We start from the raw sequence: 13,504 nt of genomic DNA, 5'->3' as shown, positions 1-13,504 counted from the left end.
AAAAGGCATCAGTAATTGAGGGCAACATGTAAACAGAAAACTGAGCAGAAAATAAAGAGGACTAACAACAAGTAGCAATAGTAAAAATTAACAAAGGCTCAGTTATAAATAGGGTAGACCGAGTGCAGTTTAAGCACTTTTAGTTTTTTTTCTGTGCTAAACAAATACAAAGCAGAAATAATATGCAATTTGCAGAGTTGGAGGTCTCAAGACCTCTAAAGACTATATAAAGGCGGTCTTGGTCTGGATCTGGGTCTTGTTTCTCAGTGTCTTGGTCTGGGTCTCTGCTTATGGTCTTAGTCTTAGTGTATTACCAATGCACTAAATGTGATTAGCATTTTGTGGTAGGGTAGAGGGCGGGGCCGGGTCGTGATTATACACACCCGGTCCCTTATCAGGCTAATTAAGCCTCCGAGAGGGATAAAGGCCGATTGTGGGTGGTGGTGCGGGAGAGAGAGATCGTTTACGGACATGTCCGTCATGTGTGTGTGCTTGTCTTTTGTTTATGTTTTATATTAAACTATTATTTATATTATCAAGCCGGTTCTCGCCTCCTCCTTTCCATTGAACTACGTTACACTGGTGCCGAAATCCGGGAAGCGGAGTCCTCGACACTGCTGTCCACCAGGGGGAGAACCGCTGGGAGGGAGTATACCGACCGCCCGGACGCGGTGAACGGAAGCTGTCCACGAGTCGAGTGGGGACTGGACTCCCCGACTGCCTGGAGCGATAGGGCCAGGGGCAGAGGAGTGCCCTGCCATCCCCCAGAAACGTGGAGGGGTCGATAGAAGACTGCCGTCTGCGAGGGGAGGAGGGAAGTGACTCCCCGACCACCTGGAGCGGTAGGGCCAATGCCAGGGGCAGAGGAGTGTCCCCAGGAGTCGCTGTGAATGCAGAGGGGGCGTTCTTTCTGCCGGGGGTCATGGGTCTGACTCCAGTCTGCCCAAAGAGGAGTTTTTTTGGGGGGATGTACACTACACTACACTTTTACAGGAAGTACCACCCCCCCCCCTCCCCCCCGCCTATTTAATTATTTCTGTTTCCCTCCCCTTGTCCCCTCCCTCGTCCAGGTAGATGGGGATGACCTGCTGGCAGACAGGGCAAAAGGCACGCCTCCTTTCCATTGAACTACGTTACACATTTCAGCTATTAGTTGGTGTGGTATCTCTGCCTCTGAGTTCAGAATGACATACTAGCGCATATGGTTGAAGTAGTAAGAGTAGTCTGGTAGTATGTCATTCCGAACTCAGCCACTGTTGTCATCATGCATGCTTTGTAAAGCACTGTCTCGCGTGTCACATGAATGTACGCAGGGGTGTTGCCAGGATTTTTTGTCATGTCATCCGATGGGGGGGTTTAGGGGTGCGAGTGTTGTCCGAACTGGGGGGGGGGTTGGGGATTGGCTGTGAGTGGGCACATGGGGGGCCAGGCTTCTGTCAGGGGGGGCCGCAAAATCTTCAGAATCAGAATGAGCTTTATTGCCAAATATGCTGACACACAATTAATTTGTCTCGGTGACAGGAGCTTCCAGTGCACAGCAATACAAAAAACAACACAAAAACAGCAGCAAGACAGAGATAAAAAATAGATCAAGATGGTGGCGCGAACGCATCGCGATGCTCAGTGTCTCTCCAGATTCTGTAAATTAGTGGTAATATGCTTGCTTATCTCAAGTATTTTCGGTAAAAACAGTTTAGCGTACACCCGACAGGAACTCTTGAACATCGGTTCCTGCAATTCTGACATCGTTATTAGTGTACTTCCAGAGATCGCTAATCCAACAGGACCTCTGAACATCAAACACACACACGACTGAAGGGCTCTTCAGACGGACACGGAAACAACGCCGTAGGGGGTCATGCGGTGGAATTCGAGCGAGGCTAAAGCTAACTCCACATCGACACGCTCTTCCAAGCCTTTTCCTCGCCAATGTTTGCTCGCTGGTGAACAAAATGGATGAACTGCAGCTGCGGATCACCACACAGAATGATTATGGACTGCAACATCATGATTTTCACAGAAACGTGGCTTAGCGGAATACCCAACAGCGCTATCGAGCTAGCTGGACGCTGCCTCATCCGTGCAGACAGAATAGCTTATGACTGCGGTAAGACTCGAGGTGGGAGTATGTGCATTTATGTTAACAAAACGTGGTGCACGGACACGACCATCACCGAGAGTCACTGCTCAGCTAACCTTGAGTATCTCATGGTTAAGTGTATTTCATTGATTCATATGCCTCCTCCGTTCTGGACTGTATCAACTCAAACATCAACAGTGTCATCACCCTCAAACGGATTACCACTTTCCCTAATCAGAAGCCATGGATGAACAGTGAGGTCAGACTCCTGCTGAAAGCACGAGACATTGCATTCAGATCAGGTGATGCTCAAGCCTGTAGCTCATCCAGAGCTAACCTGAATAGGGGTATCAAAAAGGCCAAGCACATCCATAAGAACAACTCTGACCCCCGATGCATGTGGCAAGGCATCCAGGCCATCACAGACTACAAAGCTACTAACTCCACCTCCCCTGTCACCGACACCTCCTTGCCTGATGAGCTGAACCATTTCTATGGCCGCTTCGATAGGGACAACAAGGAAGTGGCCATCTCTGCAGTTCACCAGCCCCTCACACTCTCCACCACCGATGTGTGTGTGGCACTGAGCAGGACTAATGCACGCAAGGCTGCTGGTCCTGATTGTGTCCCCGAACGCGTACTCAGGGCATGTGCTGTGCAGCTGACTGAGGTTTGGACTGACATATTTAATCTGTCACTAGCCCAAGCAGCTGTCCCCGAGTGCTTTAAAACCACCTCCATCGTGCTGGTGCCAAAACACTCCAATGCAACAAGCCTTAATGACTACTGTCCAGTTGCACTCACCCCCATCATTATGAAGTGCTTCGAGAGGCTGGTCCTGGCCCATCTCATGACCTGCTTACCACCCTCACTGGACCCCTTCCAATTCACCTACCGTCAGAACAGGAGCACAGATGATGCCATCTCTACGGCACTTCACTCTGCCCTGTCCCACCTTGACAATAGAAACACCTATGTGAGAATGCTGTTCATTGACTTTAGTTCAGCATTCAACACCATCATCCCCTCCAAACTGATCACCAAACTCAGTGAACAGGGCATCAATTCCTCCCTCTGTAACTGGATTCTGGACTTCCTAATCAACAGACCTCAAACTGCCCAACGCATCACCGGTTCCTCACTCCCCTCCATCGAGGCCATCCAGGGCAAACGATGCTTGCGTAAGGTGCGCAGCATCATCAAAGACTGTTCCCACCCCAACCAGAGACTGTTCACCTCACTCCCCTCTGGGAGGCGTTTCAGTTCCCTCTACACCCTAACCAGCAGGTTTAGAGGAAGCTTCTTTCCTGCGGCTGTCACCCTACTGAACTCTAGCTCTGCATCCCCGTGACAATTGATCCCCCCAGACAATTTGCACTACCCTATCCCACTCATTCTGTTCTATTTATTTATTTAAAAATGTACATACTGTAATTACACCTATACATAGCCATATTCTACTGCTCTTCATACTATTCATCCTGCACATACACTTATTCTTACTGACCTTATAATGTTACCACACTGCACATAGCTGTACATACTGTACATATCTGTCTATATGGTTCATACAGAATATCCATAATATAATTTTTATTGACAAGCCGGTTCTCGCCTCCTCCTTTCCATCGAACTACGTTACAGTATGACATTTTTTTTCCAGAGGAATGAAATGGCAGAAGAGGTAAATGTGTTTGATAAATATAAAAAACACTAAACTGTGTATTGCACATAATTATTGCTCAATGGGACAGTTTTAACTGTTCTTGAGATGGATAGCCTGAGGGAAAAATCTGTTCCTGTGCCTGATGGTTCTGGTGAATGTGCTCTTAAGCGTCGGCCAGAAGGCAACAGTTCAAAAAGGTAGTGGGCAGGGTGAGTGGGATCCAGAGTGATTTTACCAGCCTTTTTCCTCATTCTGGAAGTGTACAGTTCTTAAAGGGTGGGCAGGGGGCAACCAATAATCCTCTCAGCACACCAAACTGTCCTTTGTAGTCTTCTGATGTCTGACACCAAACCAGACAGTTATTGAAGTGCAGAGGAAAGACTGCTAAGTAGATCTGTAACAGCAGCTCCTCAGCTGGCAAAGGAAGCACAACCTCTGCTGAGCCTTTTTCACAATGGAGTCAATGTGTGTCTCTCACTTCAGGTCCTGTGAGAAGGTAGTGCCCAGGATCCTGAATGACTCCACTGCTGCCACAGTGCTGTTTAGGTGTTTAGGTTAGTAACTTAGGTTAGTGTTTGGGTGTTCCGCCTAAAGTCCACAATCATCTCCACCGTTTTGAGCATGTTCAGCTCACGATTGTTATGACTGCACCTGACTGCAAGCCGTTCAGCCTCCCTTCTGTATGCAGACTCATCGTCATCTTAGATGAGGCCAATGACAGTGGTGTCATCTGCAAACTTCAGGAGCTTGACACAGGGGTCCTTGGTGGTGCAGTCATTGGTGTAGAGGGAGAAGAGTAGTGGGGAGAGCACACAACCCTGGGCACCAGTGCTGATTATACAGGTTCTGAAAGTGAGTTTCCCCAGCTTCACTAACTGCTGCCTAACTGTTAGAAAGCTGGTGATCCACTGACAGATAGAGATGGGAACAGAGAGTTGGTGTAATTTGTTCTGGAGTATAGCTGGGATGATGGAGTTGAAAGCCGAACTGAAGTCCACAAAAAGGGTCCTTGCATACAGTATGTCCATGGTCTGTCCAGGTGTTGCAGGACATGATGCAATCCCGTGTTGACTGCATCATCCAGTTTCCTCGATAAGCAAATTGAAGGGGATCTAGAAAGGATCCTACTTCAGGAGTGTCCCCACGAGTCGCCAAGAACGCGGAGGGGCGTTCTGACCGCCGGGGGTCATGAGTCTGACTCCGGTCCGCCCGGGGAGAAGCGCCTGTCGTCCACCTGAGAGGGTAGAGGAGTGATTGAGGACCATGCGACAGTTTATCGGAGAACCAGCGAGTAGTTTTTTTTTTCCATCTCTCTTTTTTTGGGGGTGGGGATACTACACTGTTACAGGAAGTAGCCCCCCATCGTAATTATTTCTGTTTCCCTCCCCTTGTCCCCTCCCTCATCCAGGTAGATGGGGATGACCTGCCGGCAGACTAGGCTTAAAGCACACCCTCCAACAGGGAAAGAGGTGGGGGATGTACGTCAGGCCGGGGGCTCCCCAGCCTGAGAGAACGAGGGAGGAATGTGGCATGGCGGTGCGGCGGGGCCGGATCGTGATCATACACACACTATCATACAGAGATTGTTTACGGACATGTCCGTCATGTGTGTGTTTGTGTCTCTTTACATTTTTATATTAAAAATATTATTTATATTATCAAGCCGGTTCTCGCCTCCTCCTTTCCATTGACCGCTTTACAGTCTCAATAAAATATAGCATACATTTAAATACACTGTCATCTGCTGTACTTATAAACTGTGCTGGGAAACAGTTGGTGTATGAGGATTTTATGAGGACAATTAGTTGTAGGACTGTAAATAATAATGTCACTTGTACGTATTTTTCTAATTCAGAGAGACGGGTGCTGTGCTTTACCCCTGTTTCATTTGCTTTATACTTCAGAAAGTAATAGTTTTTAGACAATAAAATTTGTTGCATTGTTGAAACATTTCAGTTGCATTTATTTTATTTTAGGGATTGTCTTTGCAGTAAATCCACCCCAAAGAGACTCAAATACAGAAAGCAGTGGTACATTTACATTCATAAGACTTAATTTTATTATGGAATGGCCTACTTTTGAAATGCAGCTTCACTGTGATTGATGTATTTTGCCTTTAGTGAGGAACTCCTCAACAGATCCACATCACTGAATGATAAAAGTTTTCTCACCACTGATTACAAAATTCTACCTTTCCAAGCTTTTGTATCTAACAGAGAGGGTTTGCAAATACATGGATGAATCTACGATGACTACAATCTTGAAATGAAATGCTTAGACTAACTATTGCCAACAAAAGCCTTCATCAGCCAATTAACAAGGACAATTGCATCTATGTGAACTTCTGCAATTAATCAAGATGGACTTCAAAGACTTTGGTCATTAATCTTACAGTTCAAACACAATCAATGTTTAAATCACTGACCCTTAACACTTAGTTTAATAATTTTAAACCATGATTTTACCTATACATAATTAATATTTACATTACATTCAAAATGTTAGCCAGAGGGGAACTGGCCCCCACAGTGAGTCTGGTTTCTCCCAAGGTTATTTTTCTCCATTAATCAACATCTTATGGAGTTTTGTGTTCCTTGCCACAGTTGCCTACAGCTTGCTCACTGGAGTTATTAATACAATTATCATTTAATTATTTTTAAACACTATTAAAAATCTTATTTTATCTAAATTACACAATGATGATTAATCGACTTTATAGACATTACAGTTTTATCGTCTGTTAATGCTGATATTCTGTAAAGCTGCTTTGAAATGATGTGTGTTGTGAAAGGCGCTATACAAATAAAATTGAATTGAATTGAATTGAAGCAAACATGGTGCAGACCAAAAAACAGATGGAAATAAATGTTGCCTGTGCACTTACTGATGCACATTAATTACTCCAGAAAAAGTAAGCCTGCTGATTATTAACCCTTAAAAGTGTAAGAACATAATAATACCTCTTAATACCTCATAAAAACAAATTAATTTATTGCTATTTTCATTTTTAAAGTTTTTTCTTCAACATACTTCTTCAACAGTTTTCGTCAACTGTTACTTCAAGATTAAGATTGTGAATTGATGCCAGAGGTTTAAAACAAAGTCACGTGACCTCAGTATTTGCAGGGACCCTGTTTTCAATCATTTTCACAGAAATTTGGCCAACTTATTCACTGCTCCTCACTTCAGCCTCTCAAATGCTGTTTCACCCAGGAAACAAAACCCTTTAAAAGGTTTGAAAGTCCTCATAAGAGTTGTTATAGTATTGGGAATACCCCTGTGACCAGAAATGAAATGAAATAGGTAATATGGCAATATTTGAACTGCATTGTATTTTTATTGCAGGTCTTCTGTTTTTCTGTGAGCCCCAGTTGAATACTGGATGTGCACGATTAGTCGAATACTCAAGTATTTGTTCTGCAATAATAGTTAAAATACTATTTGAATTTCGCAAAGTTTTGCTTTGCTGGCCTTATATACAGTGAGATGCATGTTAAATCCTGAACATTCAAATTAAAACTCGCAATAATGCCAGAATACACTGGGTGGCACTGTTGAGTGTGGACACAAGTTGATCACATTTGATAAGCAAACTGTTCTCTCAGTACGTTATGCAGGATTCATTCTCATCCATGCATCACTGGCTGTGTCGATCAACTTCTTGAATGGACCATAGATGCTACGATCAAGGACCTGTAACTTATGAGAACAGTGGGGTGGGAAAGAAAGGAGCACTATCCCATTTTCTTTGCAGTAAGTGACTGCCTTCACTGAAAGATGCTGTCAACAACAGTAGCACCTTCCTCTCAGGACCGACCTTTGTATGCTTGAAGTGATCCAGGAAGATTAGGAAATCCTCCTCCTGCATCCATCCAGATCCATTACCACACCCAACACTACCTGGTGGTCCATCATTTAAGAAGTGGTCTTTATATCTTTTACATGGGAAGACAAAGGCTGGAGGAATGACATTTCACAGTGCATTCACAGCACAAGCTACAGATACCAGGACACACCTTTCTCCTGATGTCATTGCACCAACTTGCTTAACACCTCGCGATTACAGGGTCAGGAGTCTGGACAGTTGTGATACCCATCTCATCCACATTCGAAATATCATTTCCAGGAAAGCGTTTCATGAAGCCTGAAAACCAGTCAGTTCCTGCCCTGGATTTCTCCAGCCATGACTGGGGTGTTTAGAGTTATTGTCCACTGCCAACTGGCATGCAAACGTCCTGACCTAAAAGCAAGGGATCAGTAAACATGTTATCCCCATGAATGATGTATGACCCCTTGGGGCAATAAGTAATAAACAAGCCACAACAATTGTTGCTGAAAAGCTCTTCATAATGGGGATAATAATTGTGGAGAGAAATATTTTCCTTAAACATATGAGTGCACCATTTTTTAATTATGCCATATTTTTTAATAATTGTCACCTCTCGAGGAGTTAACCCATAGTACAGATCAGCTGCTTCCATCAAATACTCTGTCATGAGTTCCTCCTGTGCCTCACTGAAGACTTTCTGACTACTATGGTAGCATACATGGGGCTTCTCACTTGAACCCTCCTCTCTTAGCTTCTGTGTAGCTTTACAATATATGTACAGTGTGCCGTGACAGATGGAATGGGCCTTCGCGACTGATCTCACAGATTTTCCCTGCCTGACTTCAATTGCAGCCTTTCTCAAAATGTCTGCAAGGAGGCGAGAACCAGCTTGGCAATATAAATAATATTTATATTATGCGGCCCTGCCACATTCCTCCCTCATTCTCTCAGGCTGGGGTGTCCCCGGCATGTACACCCCTCCCCATCTTTCCCTGGGGAGGGGCGTGCCTTCCGCCGTGTCTGCCGGCAGGTCATCCCCGTCTACCTGGTTGAGGGAGGGGACAAGGAGAGGGAAACAGAAATAATTCAAATAGGGGGGTACTTCTTGTAACATCGTAGTACCCCCCCAAAAATAACACTGTAACATTTAAAAGAGAGGGAAAAGGCCAATGTGGAGCGGCAGTGAGAGAGAGAGAGGAGAGAGAACTCCCCGACCCAGGCGGTCGGGGAGTCACTTCCCTCCTCCCCTCGTGGACGGCGGTCTTCTTTAGACCGCTTCCCATTTCTGGGGGATAGCAGGGCTCTCCTCCACCCCTGGCAGCGGCTCCATCGCTCCAGGTGGTCGGGGAGTCCAGTCCCCACTTGCCTTGCGGCCGTTCACCGCGTCCAGGCGGTCGGGCTACTCCATCCCCCGGCGGATGGCAGCGACACTCCCCCGGGTGGACGGCAATGTCGAGGACTCCACGACAGGCATACCTCCTCCTTCCTAGATTCACCAGTGTAAAGGGATTTTAGATGGGCAAGGAGGAGGCGAGAACCAGCTTGGCAATATAAATTATTTACATTTACATTTATGCATTTGGCAGATGCTTTTATCCAAAGCGACTTACAGAGCCTTTATTACAGGGACAAACCCCCCGAAGCAACCTGGAGTTAAGTGCCTTGCTCAAGGACACAATGGTGGTGGCTGTGGGGATCAAAACAGTGACCTTCTGATTACCAGTTATGTGTTTTAGACCACTACACCACTACCACATGACGGATTTTACATTGGTTGTAAAATTCACAGTGTTGCTAACAGAGACATGCCACTTCTCATGTGAGCTCAAAAATTTAATTGGAGTCTACGATATTGATGACATCACTGCATCTCTCTTCTGATTGGTCAAATTGACAATGTTACAACACTCCACCTTATGCCGTTGTAAGGTAATATTGATTCAAATTTTGCATTTTAGCACTTTTGTGTGAATGTTTTAGGAGATCCCTTTCTAAAATACAGCACACTGTTCTGACAGTGATGATTGATTCATTAGTTACTGCCATCTTTTTCAGATGTTTCCCCTGTGTACTGCCCATCAACTTTGAGCACTTGACTCACATTCTCCAAAACTCAGTGGTTCCAGCTTCAATACAGGACACCTTTTAAAATGTGTAATATGAGATTTATTTTTCTGTTATGTTAGATTTCCTTTAAGTTACAATATCATGTCTTGAAATGAAACTGCGATACAAAATTTAAATAAACCGTAACATTGTCTTTGGGTTGACTTACTTAAAAATTAAACTAGTGTCATTTACTCACCCTCGTGTTTTTTTAAAACCTGTACTTTTTAGTTTCTTCTGTGGAATATAAGGATACATTGTAAAATGTAGATGCTGCTAATGAGGCTGAAATGAAAGTGAGACTGTATTTACACACACAAACACTGGAATTGAATATTACAACTGGAGTGCTGGTATTTTGCTTGGATTTGTTGTACATGAACATCCTGATTGCATGTCATGGTGTTGTATCAGTTGTCTGGGATGGATACTCCTAGTCAGGGTAAGAGCATTCTGCACAAATGATTGGAAAAATAAGTTACACGTTAAAAACAAGTCAATTAAAGCCAATCAGAAGTTGGAGACACAACCCATGTCTTTTGGGGGTATGTTAAGATCCAAGATTTTTGAAACTCAAATTTTACTTTGCCCGAGACTTTATTTTTTGGGTGTGGGGCGGTAATAATTTGGGATACAAATATATGAAAAATTGGGTTCTGACTATTATTATGATTGGCAGACAAATTATTTTAAGGGGTTGGAAGTCGGACAGAGGGCCATCATTTCCGGAGTGGTGTGTGGAGATGGGGAGGGTGGCAGATTTTGAGGAGGTGGCAGTTAGAAGGCTGGGGACTTGTTTATCATAAAGTGGGGTAGGTATTTGGTGGTTTTGGGGGACTCTCGGGGAAGGGATGGGGGGAGAGAAGTTTAGTTTAATTATCTATGTTTATTATATATTTTATTTATTTACTTTTTTTTATTATTAATATATATATATATAGTGTATTATTGTATGTGACCACAGGGGTGTTCGTTGAGGGTTAGGGTGGGGTTGGCATTTGGGGAGGGATATTAGTGGGGGTTAAAAGTTCAATCTTGATTCGGTGTGTATGTGTTGTGTTTTTTCTTAAGAAGAAAGTGTTACTCCCCAGTGTAACTACATGTAGTGACGCTACTAACTTAACTACATTTTTCAGTAGCTTGACAGTAGCTCAGCTGCTTATAAAACAAAGTAGCTTTTCCAGTAGCAAACTACTTTTTCCAGCAAGAAGCGATGTAGTGTGACCAAACGCTACCTCATGTTGGTCAGATTATAAATAATAGCCTTCCTTATTTTGTCAAACTTTTACCGGCAAAACGTCTGATGATCTGACAGCATATTTCTAACTGCTGATCAGATTCAGGCAGTGTTGTCATTTTCTTTTGTAATGGCAGATCACAAACAAAAATAGTGAATTACCGGCATCTACTGAGAGCTTATTACAGCTCACTTGGATAATAAGAGATTGTCTGATGGGTATGTAAAGCCAGCAAACACAGTTTGTTTACCTTTGCAAGATGTACAGGGGCAGGTAAATCTGAAAATGATAAAAACACCATTTTATTCTTGTAACAAAGAATGTTTCAGACACTTTGTTCTAAATAGATCCCACAACAGCATTTTACCTTTACTATTTTAAATAAAATAATTAAAACAGATATTATTGAGGGATTTTGTTTCTGTACTAAATATGTTTATTTCGCTTCTCATCGTCTGTGCGTTATTGGGTGCAGCGAGTGAATGATTATTATAATATGTATAAATATACAGTATAATAATTACTATCAGTCAGAACTATTTGATTTCTCCATTTCTAAGCATTTAATTAACTATTATTTTCATGTAAAATAAATAAAATGATTGGTAAAATAAATCATTTATGGCATGTATTATTTTGCAACAATCTAGGATGACCATCTGTCCACTTTCTTTGGACCTGAACAAAACAAACAAATATTTGTAGAGAAACCTCTGTATGTGACCTGTGAAGCTGGCACTTGCATGTCAATGGCAAAAACGTCAGAAAATACAATGAGCATGAACCCAGGTGAGGGCAGAAACAAGCCCTGAGTCTTTATTCACATATTATCCACACTAAATATTATGTGACAAGAACAAAAAAATGGCAGCCCAAGGAGAGTTTGTCATAAAAATTGGATCTTTAGTGAAGTAGGCTACACCTGGCCACAGCAGGACTGAAAATAGATACGTTTTTAAGTTTTAAATGGCGTCTGATCTTTTTGTTATAATTTTATACTGTTGTATTTTATTTTATGGCCATTATTAACTGTATTAATGTTACCATTCATTAAATGTATTAAATACATTTCATATATTTAATTAAACACATTAAATGTATTTAATTAATACATTAATTAATAAATGTCATTAGCGTAAATTTTGTTATTAATATTATTGGTTTGATTGTAACATGAAAAAAATATATTGCCTCATTAAGTAGCTTCAATATAGCTTGCTACTTTTTGATAGTAACTTGTAGTGAAGCTAACTGCTTTTTCAAAAGAGAAGCATGTCTGTAGCTTAACTACTTCAAATTATGAGTAGCTTGTAGCTTGTCAAGCTACAGTTTCAAAGTAGCTTCCCCAACACTGCATGACACTCTACAAAAGGAAATGTTTTTTACGTTTAACAAGACACTACACATGTTTATTACTGAGAGAAAATTATACGGACCTTAAGTCACAGTATGCCTCTGATGGCATCCGTTTCTTTGAGTTTGTGGACTTGGAGCATATCTGTATGTGCTTGATTCCATGCTCATGAGAGCTCTGTGACTCTGGTCCTGCCCTGATTGAATATAGAACATGCTATGATTGGTCCAAGTAATGTGACTGTTATCTGAATGGCTTGAATAGAGGATGGGTGGAGTCCACCTATTTGTGGATTGCCTGGAACTCTCCTGCAAGAAATGTTTCAGAAGTCACAAATGCACAGCAAGCAATCCACAAATTAATGCTGGACATGATTTGTGAGTTAAACATACATTTCCAAATCTAATTTGATTTATTTGTGAATTTTCTTTATTTTTGTGAAACTCCTAACATATATTTGAAAATCTCTTTTTTTATTTTATATTTATTATTCTATCCTAAAGTAAATTTCTGGCAGCCTTTTATGCACCAGTTGGATCTAATTCATGGTTGAATCAAGTATGCAGAGCTGTCAAGGCCCACTTTTCATTTAAATTCCAATTACAAAAGTCAGATTGTATATTATATTATATATTAATAAAAGGCAGTTCTTAAAATTCTATAGTAACATCACAGGAATGCAACAATTAGCTAGTCGACTTCCTGTTTTTAAAGTGTCTGGCAAAGATTCACAGTAATTACATACGTTATATAACATTAAATCAGCCCTATTATATATATGAAGAATTAGCAACAAATAAAGTAATAATGACTTCCATGTCTCTTGATGAAGCCTTGTCTCTCTTGAAGAACAGGTGAGTTTGTTATGGTTCTTCATAATAAAAGGGAGTCAATCACAAATAACTTCTGGGAAAAGGGAAAAAACCAATGATATTTGAGGTTACACACAAAACAGCAAGAGCCCATCCCATGACTGACAAAATTAAAAGGTGTTCACGCAAGCAAAGTTTGAAGAATGATTTTGCTCACAGCAGAGGTTTCTTCACAAGCGAAAGTTTGTATTGCATGCGCATGAGATTTTGTGCATGCAAGGATTTAAAAAGAGCGCATGCGTTCTTTTTCCTCACACGGCTTTAATCTTTTGTGCTTGCAAGCTTCAATAATATGTGCAGATTATTGGCATTTATTTGCTGCCATACTCTTGCACATGTGATATTGCTTAATTATTCAA

The sequence above is a fragment of the Xyrauchen texanus genome, chromosome 3, assembly GCF_025860055.1.
Source record: "Xyrauchen texanus isolate HMW12.3.18 chromosome 3, RBS_HiC_50CHRs, whole genome shotgun sequence".
NCBI lineage: Eukaryota > Metazoa > Chordata > Actinopteri > Cypriniformes > Catostomidae > Xyrauchen > Xyrauchen texanus.
Note: the sequence above shows the minus strand (reverse complement) of the source record.